Here is a 22,145-nt window from a genome sequence, read left to right on the forward strand (position 1 = left end):
CTAAGACAGGAGTCATGTAAATGGCGTCTGGGCGTCGTTAAAAATGGCGCAAATCGGGTGGAGGCGATTTTTTTGCCTCAACCTGACTTGCCCCATTTTAAGACGCCCTAACGCCATTTTCCCCAACGCCGGCGCTGCCTGGTGTACGTGTTTTTTTTCCACGCACACCAGGCAGCGCCGGTCTGCTAGCGCCGGCTAACGCCATTCAATAAATACGGCGCCCGCATGGCGCTTCAGAATGGCGTTAGCCGGCGCTAAACTTTTTGACGCTAAACTGCGTTAGCGCAGTTTAGCGTCAAAAAGTATAAATACGGGCCGTAGTGCCCTATTTGAAGAAGGGAGTTGACACACACCAAGAGGTTCAGGAGTATGAGGTAGTTCCCTTAATGCACAGGGTCCCTGAGGAGGATTGTGGAACTGGCACAGGGAGTCATATTCCTACTGAGGGGATGGACACTTTACTGGCACTAGGAGAGAGAGATAGGGAGAAGGGTTCCCCCCAAGTAGACGTCCTGGTTATGGAGTGTGGAAACATCTCAGAAGAGTGTGTGATGAGTGTCAGGGACAGTCAGGTGCTGTCTCACTAGTCTCAGGAGGGTGATGTGGGCTGCTTTTTCAAGGCTGAGTCACTGGATGGTTGGGTGAAGGGTACTTTGTTTAATACATGTGAGGGGCTGAGTGATATAATTGCTGGAGAGCATATGTATAGTCCTTATTTTCCAGAGCTATGCCAACACCAGGTGGAGTGTGAGTTCTCTGACCCCAGGGAGCTTACAAAGGAGGCAGACTTCTGGGTGAGTACCAGAGAGTCTAAAAAGGCATTTGGGGGTGCTCCTGAAGGGAGTGGTCTAGGTGTTTCCCAACCAGGTGAGGTGGGAAAGGATTGCAGTGTCCCAGGTAGGTCCCAGTGTATTGGGATGGGTGAGGGACCCCATGTCCAGTCTCAGAGGAGAAGAAATGGGAATGTGCTGAGGCCCAGGGTGCCCGAGATCCAGTCCCAGGTCCTGGAGGGTTCCATGAGGGAACACTAGAAGGGGAGCCTAGCCTGTACCATAGGGCCATCTGTTGAGGGAGATCCCACAGTGTCAGGAGAACTTGGCAGGGTGGCTGTAGCCAGCAGCCCACCAGTTCTGGTGTCTGGCAGTACCACTCCTAGTGAGGGGGTGCAGAAGTCCAGACAGAGGGTTGAGAGGGGGCTGAAGACCCCAGTGGAGAACCTGGAGGGTCAGGGGTCAGCTCTGAGAGCAGAGCCCCCCAGGAATGACCTAGGTGAGACCATTTCTGGTTTGGGGGGATCCAGACTCTACCAGATGGGCAGCGGTCAGGAGACCTGTGTCAGCCAGACTCTTGTGTGGCCCTTGGGGACGTTGAGTCCTTTGTGGGGGGTGAGATTGCCCCCCAGCAGGTCCTGGCATGCCAGGCAGTGGTTCAACCTCAGGGTGGTGACTCTGGGTTGAATGACCAGGTTCAAGGGTTAAACTCTGACCTGGTGGGGGATCGGTGTGCCTCCCAAGAAGTCCTGGCATGCCACGCAATAGTTCAACCTCAGGGTGGTGACTCTGGATTGAAGGACCAGGTTCAGAGGGTAAACTCTGACCTGGTGGGGGGCAGGTGTGCCCCCCCAGAAAGTCCTGGTTTGCCAGCCAGTGGTCCAGTCTGAGGTTACAGACCCTGGACTGGAAGGCCAGGTTCAGGGCATCCCCCCTGACCTGGAGGAAGGGGATACTGCTAACAGTGCCCCTACCATGTTGTCTTCTGGGGGGGACACTCCTAGTTGGGGGTGCAGGACCCCAGAAGGGAGGGTAGAGAGAGGGAAGCCTCACCCCGGGTCCTAGTCCAACCTGAAGGTACAGACCCCAGGTTGGAAGGCCAGTTGCAGGTTAACACCTCTTCACTGGTGGTGAAATTGTGCAGGACTGCTTCTATAAGCACTTCAACAATTTTGGACTGGGAGTACCGCTCCAGGAGGGAGAGTACAGAGTCCCAGAGGAGAGGACCAGGGTCAGGCTGTCATCCCTGAACTGGTGGAAGGGAAAGTGGTCAAAGGGTGCCCAGCACCTGGGGTTACCGCCCCCACTCTCCACAGTCACAGTGGTTAGAGAGCCTTGAGAGGCCTGGGGCCTGGTTCTCATCCCTGACAGCTGTCAGTTGCCACTGTGGCTTGCTGTCCTGGTGGACAGAGTTGCCCCTGGGTGGTAGGAACAGGAGTCACACCCCAGAGGTGGAGGGGCTAATACCACTGTGTTGGCCCTGGTGGTACTATCCGGCCCCTGGGATACATCTGTGAGCAAAGTAAGGCTAGGTACTGCACAGATGGTATCCGCAGGGGAGGAGAAAGGTTCCCCATGGGTTAGCTTAGTGGGCCCTGAGATTATGGACAGAGGGATCCAACTGGGGTTCAGGAAGGCGTAAAACTGGAACAGGCCCCTGCTGTTGTGAGCCTGGGTCCTTATTCTATCGCCTCAATCGAGGAAGTACATCAGGATAGTGATTGTCTCCCCTGGCTTTAGGCTGGTGGGGGGTCGTGTTGGACCTGGCCCTTTTTGCAGGGTCATCCCCAAACTTTTTGCCTCCTTCCTCCTATTTTTCCCGATCTGTTTTTGTTGGCTTTTGAACTCTGAGCACTTTACCACTGCTAACCAGTGCTTAAGTGCATATGCTCTCTGTGTAAATTGAACTAATAATTGATTTATCCATTATTGGCATATTTGATTTACTAGTAAGTCCCTAGTAAAGTGAACTAGAGGTGCCCAAGCCCTGTAAATCAAATGCTACTAGTGGGCCTGCAGCACTGATTGTGCCACCCACATAAGTAGCCCTGTAATCATGTCTCAGACCTGCCACTGCAGTGTCTGTGTGTGCAATTTAAACTGTAAAATCGACAACACAAATATATAGTACTCGTCACCAATACATGCACCATGTACATCCCATTGATACCACAGAGACTGCAGAAACAGGCACACAAGAAGGCTAACTGGCACACAGGGGCACATTGTAACCTGTGAGGAGGGAAAGGATAGTGTTGAACAGAGTCAATAGTGCGAATGAGGTATTTACCTGCTTATCTGGTGAGCCTTAGAGCTGTTCATACTGGGAAAGGACCTTTCTCACAATTCTCTCCAGCTACTCTGGAGAGAAGTCAGGGGTGCTTTTACCTGCTGGATGTGGCATGATTGCTCTCAGAGGCAGCAAACAGCAGCTGAAGTGGGGGAGGTGTTGCTGGCACCAGTGTCAGGAGTCAAGTGACTGAATTCGCACAATGCAGCGTACACGTATGCCATGTAGCAGTCATCACTGCCAATGGACACAACTATTAGGCCACGACCACCGCAGGCAACAACCTATGGCTGTGTTTGCCAGGGTCAGAACCGCCTACCCCACAAACAACTTCACCCAGCGCTCATGGGCAGTTCTTTATGTTCAGTGTAGTAGGTCAGGCATCAGCCATTTTGGTGGCTTGAAATGCTGTATATGGCCTTGTAAAATGCATGACAATAACAATATAAATTTCATATCATCAGAGACATTCCAAATCTGTCTTGTTGTTTAAGTCCAACTACACAATCACAAGTGTAGTGTGTGGCAGGGCAGAAAAGGCATATGATGGCAGTGCACAGTCCACCACCGACCAACAGTATTTTTGGCAGTCGGAAAATACAGTCACCTTTTGATTTGGCATTTTTGCTGAAGATAATTGGGGCTCACAATGGACCGTTTTGAGGTTGCCAACTGGGATGTGTAGTGGATGTCATGTCTATCCATTCAGAAATGCTTTGTCAAGTGATATTGTTAGCATGCATCATGCATGTTGGTGTGGACACACTGACTAATATTGCAAATCATGTATTTTTATACATAGGTACCCTAGGAGAGAGAGGATGCAAAAATGTCCTGTATACCATTCACTGCCAGACCTTCAGACGATGGAGGAATGGCACATCACGCAGTTATACCATCTGAATAGGCAAACAAGAGTGGACTTATGCTACCAATTGGAGCCAGATATGATACCACCCATTGTAGAAGTCATATCTGTATTGCTCTTCCTGGCCACAGGGTCCTTCTAACATACAGTGACCCTATTTGCTAGTATGTCCCAACCTATGTTCAGTCTGGTGTTGAAGGATTTCCTCTCAACCATATTGAAACACATTGACAGCTATATGAGGTTCCCCCGACATGAGAATGTAGCCAATGTGAAGGCTGAATTCCATGGTTTTGCCCTCCTCCCACATGTGGTGGGGGCCATTGATTGCACACATGTTGGGTTAGTGGCACTGCAGGCAACTGAACAGGACTATCACAACAGAAAGAACTTCAATTACATCAACGTGCAAGTTGTCTTTTTGCCACACATCTACACCTCAAATGTGTGAGCTGTTAAGGATCAGCACATGACTCCTTCATTATGCGGACTGTACCATGCCCCAGCTGATGTCACAGCAGCAACCAAAGAGGGCCTGGCTGGTTAGTAAGTCACATCTGTCCTGATTGTGTGTGAGCAATGTCAGGCGCTACAATCATGAAATAAGTGACTCATTGTTGCACTCATGTCCCATTCCTTAACAGGAGACTCAGCATATCCAAACTCTCCTTGGTTGTTGATGCTGCTGAGGAATCCAATTACACCAGGGAACATCCGCTTCAATGAGGCCCATGGAATGATACAGTGGGCAGTGGAGCAGGTTTTTGGGCCCCTGAAGGCAAGATTTCAGTATCTGGACAGGACCGATAGAGCCCTCCTCTACTCATCCAGGAAAGTGTGTCCGATCACTGTGGCATGATGCATGCTCCACAACATCACCCTGTGGAGGAATATCATGTACATCCCAGAGGAGGAGAGGCTGCAATGCCATTAGTTGAGAATCCTGAAATGCCAACTGAGAATGACAGTGGTGAAGAGGAAGGAGCTGACTTGCTATAAGATCTCATCCACAGCTAGTTCTCAAGTATGTCATGTGATTTTATGAATGTGAGTGTACAATGAACTGTAGTTGTAAGAATGTATGGAGTTGAGTGTTTTTGAAAAAGCTAGGGAGTTGATACTCTGCTATAATCAGCCAAAGGCTGCTTGATAAGATATGTTTTGACACAGCCCTACCTTGATGATTTTGCTTTGTTTGTGTCGGTTTCCTTGCAATGTACTTTGTTTTCCAGCAGATGCTTGCTATGTGCCTTGTGTCATAAGTATTGTTTTAAGCCTATGGAGCTTGATTTGTTTGTTGTACAGGGGTCTTTACTGTGTCATCTTCATGTGGGCATTTAAGAGTTGTGACATTGGCATGTATGTGATGCTGTTCTGACATAACAAGTGGACATGGATTGGTCCTAAAATGTAGGACACAGAGTTTAGGTGTATGAGACCCTTGCCAAGGCAGCTTGTACAGTGTTTAGGTGGAAGATTAGAAGTACCCATTAGACTTGTTTTGTGGGCTTTGGTGGGCCTGATACATAATGTGTATCATCATGTGGTCATAAGAAATGTATTCCTAGCTTATGACCTAGTTATTTTTCTGTCACATTGGTGAAACACTCTTTTTGTATGATCTTTATATAGCTGTTGATGTGATTCATCATTGTAGGCCATATTGCATGTGCGACAGCACTGACGCATGTTTATGTCATACTACCAGATGCATGAGCATTGGATTATGATGGCCCTGTGATCGATCAGATACTGTTGTACTGCCACCTATCTGTATCTTGGATTACGTGATTTTGAATTACTTTGGTATGGTATGTGATAAGACTCAAGGTGATGACATCAACCACTTCAATGGTTGCCTATTCTACAGGACAATGTCCGGCAAATCCCTTCCTTCTGTTGTCTGGAGGTCTGTACCTGTAAATATCTTTATTTGCTCAGTATGAGCCAACCATTTATAATTTCCAACAGTTCAGGCATATTGTCAGCCTAAGTGCTGAACAATGATAACATTTTTAGTTTGACCAGACACTTATATGTATGTTTTTGTGTGGGAGGGTTGAAATCCTGAGCTGGACACTGTGTACATGCAACATATCCCATCTTATACATGTTCCTTGGATCATCATAGTATGGCTCACATGGTCCGTTATATCTACATGAATAAACATGAAATCAAAATCAGCAGGCAATGAGTCAGTGAAGGGTGGTTTTACTGCAAAGCTACGATTGACAGAAAATATACATGACACGACTCAACAAAAATGGAAATGTGAAGGGGTTAGTCATGCTGAATGAAATCATTAGAACAGATGACACACCATTGTTGTCCAAAGTACAGAGTACTCCTCCCATTGGAAATGATAGGTGGTATAGGATCAGTCCTTCGTGAACATGCAACACACAATGGAGGTCCTTAAGGAAGAGGGTTATTGCTGGCAGTAGTAGGTGTCATGCTATACTTACTTCCTAAATTCTTGGACGCACCCACCTGCGGGTGGGAATCAACTGCTAGAGAGGCAGGGGTGTCTGGGACAAGTTGTTCCTCTAGCAGGGCCTCCCTTCCTGTGGGTGGCACCGCTGTTGATGGGCTACTGTTGTTGAGCAAAAGGAAGTCGTAGACTGGTTTTGAAAAGCCCTGCTCAAGGTTATGTGTAAGTCCATCAACACCCTGTTAGGTAGGCCATGTTGGAATTGTGGGCCTCAATCTGTTCACTCGTGTCCTTATGCATGTCCCTCTGTAGCTGCTTGATTTCCTGGAGTTCGGTCAACGTCTGACCCATCATGCCTTGGGACTCCTGATAGACCCCCAAGATGTGGCTGATGGTGTCCTGGCCAAGAGCAGCCCCAGTGGCCTCACCCCGCTGGCCCACAGCATCCCTCCCATACACCCTACCCCTACGGGCCTGTGCCATTGCCACAGGGTGCCCTCTCAAACATGTCCCTGGACCTTCATTGTCTGAAGTGTTGTGCTGCTACACAGGATCCAAGACTGGGGGGCATGAGATGGTGGACACTGTGCTAGGGACACAGGTTGGGGGCAAATGGTTGCCTGGGATGTTGAAGCAACAGGGCTGGGATGTGACGTTGTGGGCACAGTGAGACTCACTGTTGCCATCTGACCAGGTTGCCCAGATGGACCTGAACTGTCCTCCACATCCAGATGTCCAGGAGTGTTGTCACTGAGGGCTTTATCCACGGGCTAGTTGTACTGTTCTGTGGCCTCCAGGTGCCCAGCAGCAGATCCATCTGTTGATGTAAAATCTACATTGTTACTGGTTGTATTGTAATATCTACCTCTAACAGCTCTGTGTTCCAGTAAGCAGAGACCTTGAACAAAGTTAAGTTGTAGTTAATCTAGTTGTGCCAAGCAGCCATGGTATTGGGTGATTTGACATTACATGTGTGAATTATGCCAACCCAATTTGACTCAAACAGCTGATGAGATGTGCAGATCAGTTGCACTTTTTAGGATGGCCTCAAAAAATACATTTTACCAGCAGTGCAGCCAACACAGTGGAGATTCAGTATTCATCTTTGACCATTGGGAGTCCTAGTTGGATGGGATTCAGGCAGACCGAGGACTTGTTGTATATGTGACTTGAGTCATCATGTGCACAGTGCTCTGTCAATGTGTCTGCTGCTTCTACCTATCTGGTGACGCATCTGAGGCCTAGGGAGTACTTGTTGTACATACTTAGCAAGGTGTCATTCTTGTCCTCAATAATTTAATCTTTGCATAGCAACTCAAGATGGAGCTAGCTAGGCAGACGTGTCTCTGATTTGAGCATGATCTATGATTGATCACACCCAGGTGAGTGCACTTCAGCTGGGAGTTCACAAACGGGTCTTTGGACAAGTGGACACTGGGATGGTGGTTGGAGTTACTGAAACAGGGCCTGCTGGGAGATGCAGTCAGGTCGCTCTCTCTATTGCACACACTTGACAAATGTTATCCCCCCCAGGTGAGTAAACTACATTTCTGAGTTGACAAACAGAGGTTTTTGGACAAGTGAACATAGGGCTGGTGGTTGGTGTTACTGAAACAGGGCCTGCTGGGAGTTGTAGTCAGGTAACTCTGCCTACTCCCTAGTACTTGACAAATGTTATCCCCCAGGGTAGTAAACTTCATTTGTGAGTTGACAAACATGGGTTTTTGGACAAGTGAAAACTGGGCAGGTGGTTGGAGTTACTGAAACAGGACCTCCCTGGAATTGCAGTCAGGTCACTCTCTCTACTACACACACTTTACAAATGTTATCCCCCAGGTGAGTAATCTTCATTCATGAGTTGACAAACAGGGGGTTTTGGACAAGTGAACATAGGGCTGGTGGTTGGCGTTACTAAGACAGGGCCTACTGGGAGTTGCGGTCAGATCACTTTCTATACTGCGCACACTTGGCAAATGTTACCCCCCAGGTGAGTAAACTTCATTTGTGAGTTGACAAACAGGGGTCTTTGGACAAGTGAACATGGGGCTGGTGGTTTGAGTTGCAGTCAGGTTACTGCCTCTACTCCCACAACACTTTGCAACTGTTGTGTATTACATATCTGTATGCATGCTGCATTTAGGTTTGAGCATACATTTTCATTTTGGGACATACCATGGATCATGGAATGTGTTTTTGTTATTGTGAGATTTCCATGCCCCATTCGGACATATGGCATTTTGTGGGCCTTGGCAACTGTGATGTGGGGTCCAATGATACACATTGACAGTGTTATATCTCAGATACTTTGGGTACTGACTGTTGGTGAGGTACATGAACAAGACAGCAGCAAAATGTGAGCTGTGAGCATGCAAGACATTGCATCTTTGTGACATTTTTTGTGTTGTAACTTACCAGACTCCAGTCCCTCAGGATGCAGGATGGCCAAGACCATCTCCTCCCAGAGAAAAAGTTGTAATGGGGCAGTGGGAGAGCCACTGCCAGTCTTCTTGGCCTGCAGCTGGTGCCTGGAGACCAGGGAATGGACCTTGCCCCTAAGGTCATTCATGCGCTTCCTAATGTCCTCCTTTGTGTGCAGGGTGGTGCCTACAGCACTCACTCTGTCAACAATACTGTCCCACATTTCTATTTTCCTACCAAGAGAAATATGCTGAACTTGTGCTCCAAACAATTGTCACTTTACTCTTATGATTCAATCCACCATGACTCTTAGCTCATCTACAGAAAAATGTGGATTTCTACATGTGAGATGGTAGAAAAAAAAGAAGATGACTTACTTAACAGGGGAAGTGCAATAGGGTGTGAATGAACAAGCATGTGTGCAGGGTGTTCTATGGGATGGTGCAAAAACGGTACCTAATTTACTCTACAAAAAACAGTGCTCAGTCTTCTTTGTCTTCCAGTGGAAATGCAAAGAAGTGAGGTCTTTGAAGGCGTATGTTTTATACTGTGCTTCGCAGGTATGTCCACTTGGATAGTGTTTCAGCTGTGTTGTTTTTTAATTCATCCAGTGTGCACTTGCCTGTTACTTTGCTGACCACGAACAGTGGTGGTCGACCACCGTAGCCTGACCATCATGAGGGGACTGCCAAGGCAACTGTGTGATTGTAATATGCTCAGTGGTTGACAGCAGCACTGACAGTGCTGGAGATCAAACCACTTATATCCAAGCCGCTAAGACTCTGGCCTTGAGCCTTTTTTGCTTGGCGGTCAGCAGTCCTTCCTGTATACCTCATAATATGGGGGTGTGGAGGACGCCAGTGTGGCAATGCATCTGTTTTGAGCCTCGCAGTTGCATCCTGCGTCGGCAATAAACTCCTTTGAGATGGATGAAATGCAACGTCTTTGAACCTCACAGTCGGATCCTGCATCGTTGTCAAATTGGCAATGTGTTAACGTCAGAGGGCACTGCATCGGTTCTAAGTGGTGCAAAGAGTCAGATGCATCTTGAAGAACAGGCAACCGGAAACCCATTTACAAGGCCCAGGACTGGATTGGCACCTTAGGCAAAGGTAGGGCTCACAGATGGCAGAGTCCATCAGCAAAAACAGAGTTGCAGGCAGTCTTTAAAGCCCCTGAGAGTGCAGGAGAAACGGGGACAAGCCTACAAGCCCATGGAGTCACCCTGGGTCAGATGAGAGGGTCCAGTCCTTCCTCAGCAAGGCAACGATCAGCAGGCAGCAGGGTAGCTCATCAAGGCAGAAAGTAGTCTTTCTTGGAAAGAAGCCCAGTAGTGTAGCACTCCTTGTGGCACAGCAGTCCTTACTCCATGTAGAGTTCTTCCTAGGTCCAGTAGTGTAGGGAAGTAGTGGTGTCTGAGGTCCAGTATTTATACTTTGGTGTCCTTGTTCTGGAAGGAGAGAGGAGCTTCTAGAGGCATGTCTTTGATGTGCAGAGATGCCCTGCCTCCCCTATCCTGGCTCCAAGCTGGCTAAAGTGACAATGGAGTGTCATTAAGCCCTATTGTGGGTGGACAGGACAAGTCTATTAAGGTGTAAGTGAATCAGTTCTAAACTCCGATCTTATCAAGCCAGTTAATGGCCCATTAAAGCCCATCACGTCACACCTAACTTCCTATTGTGTATGAGGGAATGCCCAGTGCCCAGCTATCACCCACCCCAGAGTATACTGGAGACACATACAATCACTAAGAGGGACAGGGAGATTAATGGTCCAGTGTATAGCCTCCCTAATAATGATGCTAACACAGAAGAATACACTGTTCTTGAAAAGGTAAGACATCCACTAGGCACTTCTATGTCTAAAAGTAAATGCCCTCACACATCCAGAGGGCTTGCTCCTTGTCAGACTGGTGCTGCAATGTCTGACGGGCCCCCCAAAAAGGGGGCTCTTTGCCGGAGATCTTCATTGGTAATCAGTTCCATGGTTTAGTGTAGGGATGAACTTTAACCTACAGGCTAAGGGAGAGGAGGAGAGAAAAAAGGGATAAAATTGGCTAAAAACCATCCAGAAAACCTACAATTTCTTGATCAAGGAAGGGTCTTGTTCAAGATTAAAAGAATACTTGGTAGTGTAAAAGAGATAATGTTCAGCCACTCTACCACCAAAACAATGACATGGGTGAAGGAATTACCTTCAACCACTACAACAGGTCAACATGTTTCTCACCTAAAAAGTCTATACAGATCAAGTGGTGCTTCATCAGGACCAAACCACAAAAAACACTTCTCCTAAACTACAATAGAAGACCACAGTGTGTCTGAGAATGTATGCACAGAAACTTGAGTCACTTACTCAAAAAAATATGCACATCAAATAGTCAAACGTAGAAGGACACCATCCTCAAATAAGGACAAGGCTCCATTGGAACCAGCGTGCCATGGGACTGACTTACTATATTTTGCCAGCCAATCTCTGTCCAGAGACCTAGCCCGAGGACGCGTTCCCGAATCATACAAATGATTTGAGCTAGTTAGTGCACTGCAGACAGTCATCAGGTACAAAGGGCTAAGAGCATAAAAATGCAACTTTCTAAAAGTGGCATTTTAAAAATTGTAATGATAAATTCGACTTCACCTAAAGGGGATTTATCATTACAATTCTATAGGTACTAAACAAGAAAGTTATACCTCCTTTCAATCTGGAATTACAATCAATAAATGTATTAAGGGAACCCCAATGTGATCCTATGAGGGGGGTAACAAATTTGGGAGTTTTTCACTGGAAGTGAAAATGTAAAACTAGGGCCCATATTTTTACTGTGTTTGCGCTGAATTTGCATCATTTTTTTTACGCAAATTCAGCATAAACTCCATATTTATATTTTGACGCTAGACATGTTTAGCCTCAAAACATTGGAGTTTGCACCGTTTTTTGGGTGCGTAAACGTACCTTGTGTCGATGAGATGCAAGGTAGGCGTTCCCATCCAAAAAATGACCTTAACCCCATAGCGCCATATTTATCCTCCAGTGCTAAAATGACACACAGGTGGGAGGCGGACCCAAATAATGGTGTTAAGCTTGCTTAGTGCCATTATTTAATACCTGGGTCAAACCAGGCATTAGGTGACCTGTGGACCCATTTCCAATGTCAAACACCATGGAATGGGTCGACAGGTGCCCACCCCATGCCCCAAGTACACCCCCACCCACACCAGGGGGACACCAGAGGATGGGGGACCCCATCCCAGGTAAGTATGGTAAGTATAGGTCATTATTTTGTTATTGTTTTTTAAAGGGCCATTGGGGGTCCTGTGATGGCCATTGCCGTAGTGGGCATGACTCCTGTCTTTTCTAAGACAGGAGTCATGTTTTATGATGGTTTTGTGCCTGGAAATGACGCAAGGCTGGTTAGTGGCATTTATTTTTGCTGCTAACCAGCCTAACATAATTTTTTGACGCACAACCTCCCATTACCATACCGCCACCCCCAACTGGCTAGCGTAATTTTTGTTGGCGCCATTCCATAAATATGGTGCCCGGCTGGCACAAGCCGGCAGTTAACATTTTGGTGCAAAACTGTGTAAGTTCACCAAAAAGTTTAAATATGCCCCTAAATGTCCTGCCTTTTACTTATACAGCACCCTCCACTATGGGCTAGCTAGGGCCTACCGTAGAGGTGTCTTATGTGTAATAAAAGGGGTGTTTAAGGCTTGGCAAGAGGTTTTAAATGCCAAGTTGACATGGCAGTGAAACTGCATAAACATGTTCTGTAGTGGCAGTCCTGAGACATGTTTAAAGGGCTACGTAAGCGGGTGCACTATGAGTGCTGCAGTCCCACTAGTCATTTAATTTACAGGCCCTGGGCACATGTAGTGCATTGTACCAGTGACTACAGGTAAATTATATATTGCTGATTCTGGATAAGCCAATGTTACCACAGTTAGCACTGGTTAGCAGTGCTAAAGTGCACAGAGTCCTAAAGCCAACATAAACAAGGTAAAAAAAAATAGGAGGAGGAAGGCAAAGAGTATGGGTTGACCATGCAGAAAGGGCCATTTCCAACAGTGTACATTAACAAATTGTGAAGAAGAAGTGGAAGAAGCAGAAGACGTACTAATACGTAATAGTAGTAGTTGTAGACATAGTCGTAGTAACTACTTACACCTAACGTGCTGGACATCATTATATTCTTTTACGGAATTCTCTCTGTCGGGATTGGAAGGAGCAGGTTGAGGAAAACAGCAAAGGTACTCTGCTAAATCTAGGAATGCAGAGCTTTGGAGAGATAAATAAAATATCTGGTCAGGAAGTTCAAATCATCCCTTCACTGATCTAATTTTATTTAATTATTTTTAAAGCACTTTGTCACTCATAAGCACCAGAGGATAAAAAGAAAAAAAACTTCCAGGAATAGTGAGAGAAGCACTAGCTAGCAATTAGTGGCTTTTCCCGAATGTAATGTGATTGTCCATGGTATAGATTGTACCAGCAAGTCTGATCAGCAACATTCCACTAATACTGATACATGTTCCTCACTCCAACCTTCCTGTAGTTTTCAGAAAATGTTTACATGTTTTGCATTTTTTAACTCTTTTCCCAGGAAATATAGCCCTATGATTTATCACAACCTTCTTCCCCACTAATCAAGCAGATATCTTTAGGAAAATGTTCCACCCTTCACGTACGCAGCCAGTCAAAGTAATTTAAAGCATATGTAGTCTTAACTACAAAGAATGTCAACTGCAGGCTTTGGAACGCTCGCTCTCCAGGAACTACAAAACAACTAGACAAATCAGGCTTTTAGGGCTGCAACAACAAAGAAACACCCCACGGGTCTCACAAGTAAGCTGAAGATTGACATCTGCACTTGTCGGGAAGTACAATTCAGGAACAAACACAGGCTGAAGGTACCATACCTCTGCTATTTTTGCACAGGCTTCATTGAGGTCCCTAGGGTCAAACACTGCTACAAAGGCAGTTACATTTCAATTTCTAACCCTTGCACATACAAATTTGGTTGAAGGTTGTCCATGATGTACATCTAATTTCCTCTGAAAACTAAAAAAAGGTGGAATTTCCATTAATTAGACTTTTGTCCTTTGTTCCCCACTCACTTCCATTCCTCAGGTTCTGGGTTCTATAATATAGCACGTATTGCAATTCTCATGATGTGGAGCCATGAATATATGGAGAAAAATATCAAAACTGATGCACTCATTTACTATTAAAAGCCAAAAAAACTAAAGTAAAGGTATTCTGTATAAACATGTAAATGAAAACAATAATTCTAAACATGTTTAGGTGACATACCCCTGAAGTAGCATCTGGACAAGTAGCACATTTCAATCCTACACAATTCTGTAATTTGTATTTGAAATGAAAACTCTTTACGTACATGCTATTCTGATATAACATGAATGGTCTGTGATCACAAAAGTGGTATGTGGACTGGTATATCCTGAACTGACTGGGATATTTTCAGACACATAACTTAGGGGGTCATTACAACCCTGGCGGTCAATGACCACCAGGGCTGTTGTGGCGATTGCACCGCCAACAAGCTGGCGTTGCAATCCAGGGAATTATGACCGCGGCTGAGGTGCTGCAGTGGTTTCCCGCCACATTTGCCCCGGCGGTGATAATCTGCCAGGGGATTACGAGTCCCCCTACTGCCAGTCTTTTCCTGGTGGTTTGAACCGCCAGGAAAAGGCCGGCGGTACGGTGAGTTGCGGGGCAGTGCAGGGGCCCCCTGACAGGGAACCATGCAGCTTTTCACTGTCTGCATAACAGACAGTGAAAAGCGCGACTGACCCTGTCGCACGGCTGCAACACCGCCGTCTCCATTTGGAGCCAGCTCCTGTGTTGCGGCCGAGGTCCCTGCTGGGCCGGTGGGCGGAAACCAGGTTTCCGCCCACCGGCCCAGCGGGGATCTCATGATGACCGCGGAGGGAGTGCGGCTGCATTGGTGGCTGCCCGGCGGTCAGATCTTGGCTATGAGATGAGAAGGTCTTTTCTCACTTTTTATGGAGACTAGGAATGTATCACAATGGCTGAAACTGTTAATGGGAAAAATGGGTGACCTAATACAAGAAATGTAATTGAAAAAAATTAACTGGACAGAGAATTTATTTTCATATTATCAGTTCCCTCTACCTCAAAGAGGCAATTGTTCAAAGAAAAATACATATAAACGGGTAAATTCTCTCTCAATACCACCCAGTTTCCATCAAGGAGTACATCAAGGATTTATGCAAACTCATAGGCCCATGTTCATACTTTTTGACGCAAAACTGCGCGGGCGCAGTTTTGCGTCAAAAATATTACTGCTGGGTAACACCATTTCGGTGTACCATGCAAGCGTCAAATTTATACTTTGACGCACGGCGGCGCAAACCACAGGTGTAACTCATTTTTTTTTATGCACACCGCAGTGTCACGTCGTAAAGGAAAACTGCGTTAACGTGGCGGAAATGACTGTGGGTCGATTTACGACACCGCAAACTGGATATGTGGCTTTTTTGACGCAATAGCGTCAAAATTCCCCGCAAACACAGCCATTTCAGCAGAGGAGAGCCAAAATGGAGTCTAGATGCCTGTACAGACCCCAGGAAGATGACAACAGACCAGGAACTAGCCAGGAGGACCCACACAAGAACCAGGACAGGGAGAAAAAGAAAAGAAAGTGTCGCTTCAGTGCAGAGGAGCAGGAAATCCTGGTGAAAGAGGTGACGGAACACCAGCACCAACGGTTTGTCACCTCAAAATTGCCAACCAGTAGGAGAGAGGAAATATGGCAACAAATTGTTGACAAGATTAACAGTGTGGCAGAAGTACGCAGAACAGTCATCGAGAGCAAGAAATGCTGGCATGACTGCAAGCGCAGGACCAAGGAAAAGGTGGGCAGGAACAGGAAGGCAGCACTGCAGACTGGAGGTGGGAGTCCAGCACACCAGAAGGCCCTGGACCACATGGAGGAGATGGTCGCAGCCATCATCCCTGAGGAGATCGTCACAGGGATTCAAGGACAGGACAGCGCAGACTACCAGGAGACAACACACATGCAGGGTTAGTCGCATGGGGAATTAAAATGCACTAATGTCAGCTACAACCGGGGGGATACCGACTACAAAATGCATGGAAGTCATCATATACATGGAGTGGCATGGGTAAAGGGGTACGGCATGGGGGCATGGCCTGTACAGAGAGAAGCTGGGGCACAACATAACACAACACCAAGAACAGTTCCATGGGGGTATGCTGCCATGCCAAAGATGTAGCAAAGGTAAAGCCACGCCAGGAGGGAAGGGCACAAAGTCAAACTGACATCCTGTCACACATCAGCCACTACACCCCCTACATTAACTAGGGCCCAATTAACAACCTCTAGCCATACCGACAACTGGAATGTAACAGTGACAACAGTTGCCACTACCACCTCCGCTGTGTTTGCAGCTCAAGTGGCCAATGGCAGTAACGTCCCCATGGATCATACACACCTACATTATTTGGTTGAAACAAGACAAATGTTCCAGTCCTGTCAATTGTGAATGCCCATAGTTGCCACAAACATCAGCCAATGTCATCAACATTAGGAGCTACACAGCACTAAGGTCACACTCATGCAGCATACCAGGGTCCATCCCGTGCCTGGGTCACAATGCAACATCCCAAATGTCATACTGCTCAGACAACAGCATTGAGGGGGAGGACACATGTAACTGGTCACTGAAATACACCTGCACAGTCAGAGGAGGAAATAGGACACCCTCTACGACTATCAGGGCAATCCAATGTCCACACATTCCCCAACATCAGCTGTACACATTACCAATAATAACATCCGTATTGTGCCATAACAATGCTATGCATAGGATACGCTATATTTCAACTACATATAAGTGGATGTGAAAGATCAGAGACAGGGGCAGATCCAGATTGTTAAGTGTGCTGCTAGTGCCATCAGAGCACCCACAGCCAGTGAAAGGTCTCACCATGAGAATGGATGTAGACGGAGGGTTGAATAGGACAAGAAGGTGGCAAATCACTATTTGGCCTAAACCAACACCCAGAGGAGATGATGCCGACAAGTCAAAAAACTTACCACAATACATGTGACGTGCAGGTGGGGCATAGACCTGGGAGAATGCCCATCTGAAAGACTGGAGCAATGAACAGGAATCAAGATCACAATGTGAAAACATCACAAGGCAGGCATGTCACATCCCCAATACCAAAACACAGATACACTAATTGTACCCTATTTCATTGCAGAGGACGATGGATCTCCTGCGGATATGCCTGTCCAGGACTACCCTGATGACATGGATGACGAGCTGACAAACATCAGCGACCAGACCCTCCAAGATGTTCTTGGTACCCTCCAGATCCCACCTTGGGTCACAAGGAGGAGCACAGAACTAGCAGCCATCACAGAGGACCCACCCACAACCCCAATTATAAGATCTGCCAGCTCCAATACAGCTGAGGACTCAGATGACACAGGCACCAGCTTTGAGAGAACTGTTGTTAGAGTACAGCGGGAGCTGGCCAAGGAGGTGCGGGTGGGGATGCAAGCTATGGCAGCCAGCCTAGTGGGGGTGCGTTCATGCATGATGTCATCTGCAGATCAGGCAGCAGCCATGCAAGTGCTAACATCCATCCTGCAAGGACTACAACAAACTGTAAAGAAATTCACCACTGCAGTAAGGGAGTTGCCACAACACCTCGCACCCCAAACCTTGCACTGCATGCACACATGCAATCATGATCCCCTCAGAGCCGACCTGGCTGCCTACCATCGTGATGTGGCTGCTATTCTTAAGAACCAGCAGATCCTCCTTGCAGCAGTACTGCCCTTAAGACCTTCACAGGTAGCAGCGACCGGGATGTCTGACTCTACGTCTTCAAACACTGACGTGTGTGTTGCCCCTTCAAACCCACCAACACCAAGGGCAGAGGAGGCAACACACACATCAGAAGAAGAAGACATGGAACAGATCACCTTTACATGTATAAGTACCCGGAAGCACTAGTCCCTGCCACATGGCCACCTATTACCAAGGTCCAGTGCTTTGTAACATGCCAGTCTTGCAACAACTGTACTCAATGTTCTGCAAACCACTGTATATCTTGTCAGCCTGCCTTGTGATTGTCTCTCACTTACTCATTGGCAAATTCTATCCCTCTGCACTGTCTGACACATCGCCCCAGCATGTCAAATGCATTTTCCTTTAGCACTTGTATAGGATCACAATGGAAGATGTCACTAAAATTGACTCACAATCATTGACAGTGTACATATAGCACTACAGCACTTTTCAATAAATAGCACTTCCACAACCACTTGGTCTCTGTGTAATGTGACACATCAACCGTGCAGTAGATCACAGAATTTTGCAACCTGTCAAATATCATAGCTTTTCAATACAACTGTCCTGAAATAATGTAGTCTGATAACTATGCACAATGGCCTGGATTCTACCATACTCTGCCCTTCCTGAGGGTAATATCTGATGAAAAGAGAAACCATACACCATAATGCTGTGTTGGTCAGAATAATGCTTCCTCAAGGGATATCTAAGCCATTAAATAGTGCCTGCAAAATGTTGCCTCCATGCAAAACTAACACATACAACATTGCCCACAAATCTAAGCAAACAGTCAACAAACTGCATGAATGAAGGTGTCTGACTTTACATCCAAATAAGTAATCATGCTGAACAGTGTCACAAATGATCAAAGTGAGTCATGAACACGATACTACAAGAGTGCTTACTACCACTCAGCTTATAAGGGTTTCCTTGAACATCACACTGCAGTCAGACACTACACAGTGTCCCCAATACCAAATCTGGAAGCCATGTATGTGACATTGAAAAAATACTTATTTAAAAAAACACGTTGGGATCCATAGTAACTGTGATTGGTGGTTGCAATGAATGGTCTAATCTTTGCAAGGTAGCTTTGGGGTATCTGCCAATGTTACAGCTAATTTGGGATTTGTTTGTAGCATAGGACACAAATTGTAATACAAAAGAAATCATATACACTCATGCCAAGGCCCAGATCTACAAGCATTTCACGCATACTGTAAAGGGTTTACTACATACTTATTAAACTGTAAAAACAGAAGAGAAAACTCGGGGAAAAGCCTTACCTACCCTAATCTACCCTAACTACTCATTACCCACAACAGTCCCTAACTAACCTAAGCTAAACTTAGTTATCACATGTAACGAAACATTCTAACATCAACCCCCGCCCCCTTATGAGACGGGACACATGGAGGACAACAGATACCAACCTAAAGACATACTATCCTATACTAAACAAATATATATTTTTTTGTAATTTTTTATTTTAATAATTGTTTTAATTTTTTTTTATTTTTTTATTTTTTTCAAAACACACAAGAACCCCAACATTGCCCCTCACCCACCCACCCACTCAAAAAGAAACAGTAGAAATAATCAGGACCCCCCACCCACTAACACTAACTAAACTAACAGCTTATACTAACCTAACACTAAACCACCTAAACCCACAAAGTATAAGAATAAGGAAAGAGGAGGGAGGGGAGGGAATCATGTCCATCAATATGTCTATAGGTTGGCCCCCCTGAGGGTCCGCTTAATGGACCGCAACCGCCGTTTAATATGCCGAACGTCCTGCTGCAGGCGACATATTTTTCTCAGGACACGGTCCATTTTACGCTGCATGTCCACAAAAGCAGCAGGGTCAATAGCTGCAGCTGCGGTGGTCTGTGTGCCAGCTGAGGAAGTGTGGGGCCGTGTAGGGTCAATGTCTGTGGGCTGCCCTGCAGGTGGTCCTGTGCTGGGGCCTGGAGCACTTGCTGATGTTGTTGCCACAACAGTCACTGCTGTTGGTGGTGTCACCTGGGTGGTAGTGGTGGTGGTGCTGGTGGTAGCTGTGGTGGGCAAAGAAGGGCCACCCTGTGGGAATGCCCGCAGGCTCCGGAGGCCCGTTCGTTTCTGTATCTGCAGGCCATTCTTCAGTACCCCGACTCTACCTGCAGTATATGCTGGTACAACATTGTCCGCCTTTGGAATTCCTGCACCTGGATGGGTGTCATATTTGCTGCTGTGAAGACAAATGAAAAAAATTACATTAGGAACTGCATTGTGTGAAATGTCACAAGAAGTAAATCAGACAATACATCTACTGTACTTGTAACAGCTAATATCATCATACAGATCATTGAATGTCCCTGAGGAAGTACATGGCAGGCCAGCCTACAAAGGTCGTATCACACATAGCACATCCAAACCCTACAAGATGGGTGAGAACTGGCATGTTTTGGCATCAGAGTTCTGCCAGTTGTCAGCTAACAATCATGTAGCACATCCTCCACCAATGCCAGGGCTACAAATGTCATTGTACGGGATGGAAATCTAGGACCACATGATCTGCAACTTGTAAATGGAATTGCTAGTATAGTACTCATGTGCTAAACATGAGATTGTATACTAGGCTTCAGACAAAAGATTCACTGATTTACATGCCTGTGTAGCAAACTTGTACCATCAGTCCTAGGTACACTATTCACAAACCCATGCCTGCGTTTGAGGGTGGGGGGTAGAGAAACAACTAACAATTTCAAACGACATGGACACTCAGGAAGCTTATGAAATCTGGACATGTGTTTGGGTGTACACACACACCATAGATAAGGTGTATCTACAAATAGGAGACAGCAAATCCTTGACCAATCCCTGTGCCACACATGTCTGGTAATGCAGACCTTTGTCCATATCATATACTTCCAGTAAGCCATGACTTACAACTAACACAGAAATGCAAGAACACCCCTGGCCATGATTTGCATGCACACCTAGGCCATTGCACTCAAGTGCCACTTACTTGTAGCACTACATGTGGAGCTACATGCTGCTAGGAAGTTCAACCTACAGTTTAATAAGTACATTAGTGAATAGGGAAGCAGAAGTCTGTGGGTTGGCATTTTGCAGCCCTATTTTGGGAGAACGTGGGTCTGATAGGCTGACTAAATCACAGATTAGGTCCAGTGCGACTCTTGCTGATACAAGTGTTATCCACATGACTCATCCCCATTCACATTGCGGGGCCTACAGGACTGACCTAGAATCCCTAAATAAGACAATAGGATAAGCATTGACCAACTCTAAAATGGTGAGAAAATTAAATCCCACTCATGGAACAAGACAAAATATGGGCCAGCGCATCACACCTCGCTATGTGTTCAACACACAGGAGTCCATCACACATCACCAGCAAACACATAACAGACATATCAACACTTATTGGAGTTGTTGGGGTCCTCAAATGAAGCCACCTCACCCACAGTGTAGGGTGCGGGACCACCTGTAAGGCATGGAAGGGAGAAATGTGCTCAAATTCTGTGCACTGTCCAACAATTCCAAAGACAAATACTATGTGTAAGATTACATAAGTAAGTAAAGCCACTCAGACATGATGATTCTGCATCCGATATAGCACGGCTAACATGTACATACCATGGGTCTCCTGTGAAATTTACACACATATCTGCACACATGCAGTGGCCCTAACTATCATGTGGTGGCAAACATGCTCCTTCATTAGTGAGCAAACATAATAATGGAGTGTATTCGTCTCATCATGTGTATCCAAGAGAGACATCCAAAGCCACTTTCCTTGAGGAGTGCATTACCATTCAACCAGCCATTGTGGCCATGACAAATTTATGACACACAGGTACAATGTACAGAGGGGCAGGGACAGTTGTAAGCCCTCATGTTGTTACGGTTTCTTCATTTGATGTGGCCCAGCTACGATGAGTTGCACCAACCATAGAGATATGAATGCATACCTTTGGCCAGCCATCCCTAAACAAAAAGTGGAACAACAAACACCAAGTACCAGTCTAAGATGTTAACTGAGGGCACCTTGCACTTTTTCCCTATGTCTCCAAATCCAGATCTGACATGTATCCGAAATGACAAAGGACCACAATAATCCTTAAGATTTATAGAACTTCCTTGATCGCTTGTCTTACACACTCACCAGACACACATGAGACATATGTTTGGGCCACATTGCTATCATCAATTGACGTGAAGCCTGCACTCATTTTCAGCATCATGTAGTGTTTCGAAAGTCAGTCTAGCTTTTGCGTCAACAAATGTTGGTAATGATTTTGAAAATCTATACCTCACAGGCAAATATGACCTATATATACATAATTGGCTCTTGATTTGTGTTGTTGTTTGACACATAGGCGGCACCAACTTACATTAAGCAAAAGTATTCAGTAAGTTTGCACAGCACTTGCTTCCTGACAGCTAGCAATTGTGGTCCTTAACATAGTCCATCAATGACCCTGTATG

This window comes from Pleurodeles waltl, chromosome 3_1, assembly GCF_031143425.1.
Source record: "Pleurodeles waltl isolate 20211129_DDA chromosome 3_1, aPleWal1.hap1.20221129, whole genome shotgun sequence".
Lineage (NCBI taxonomy): Eukaryota > Metazoa > Chordata > Amphibia > Caudata > Salamandridae > Pleurodeles > Pleurodeles waltl.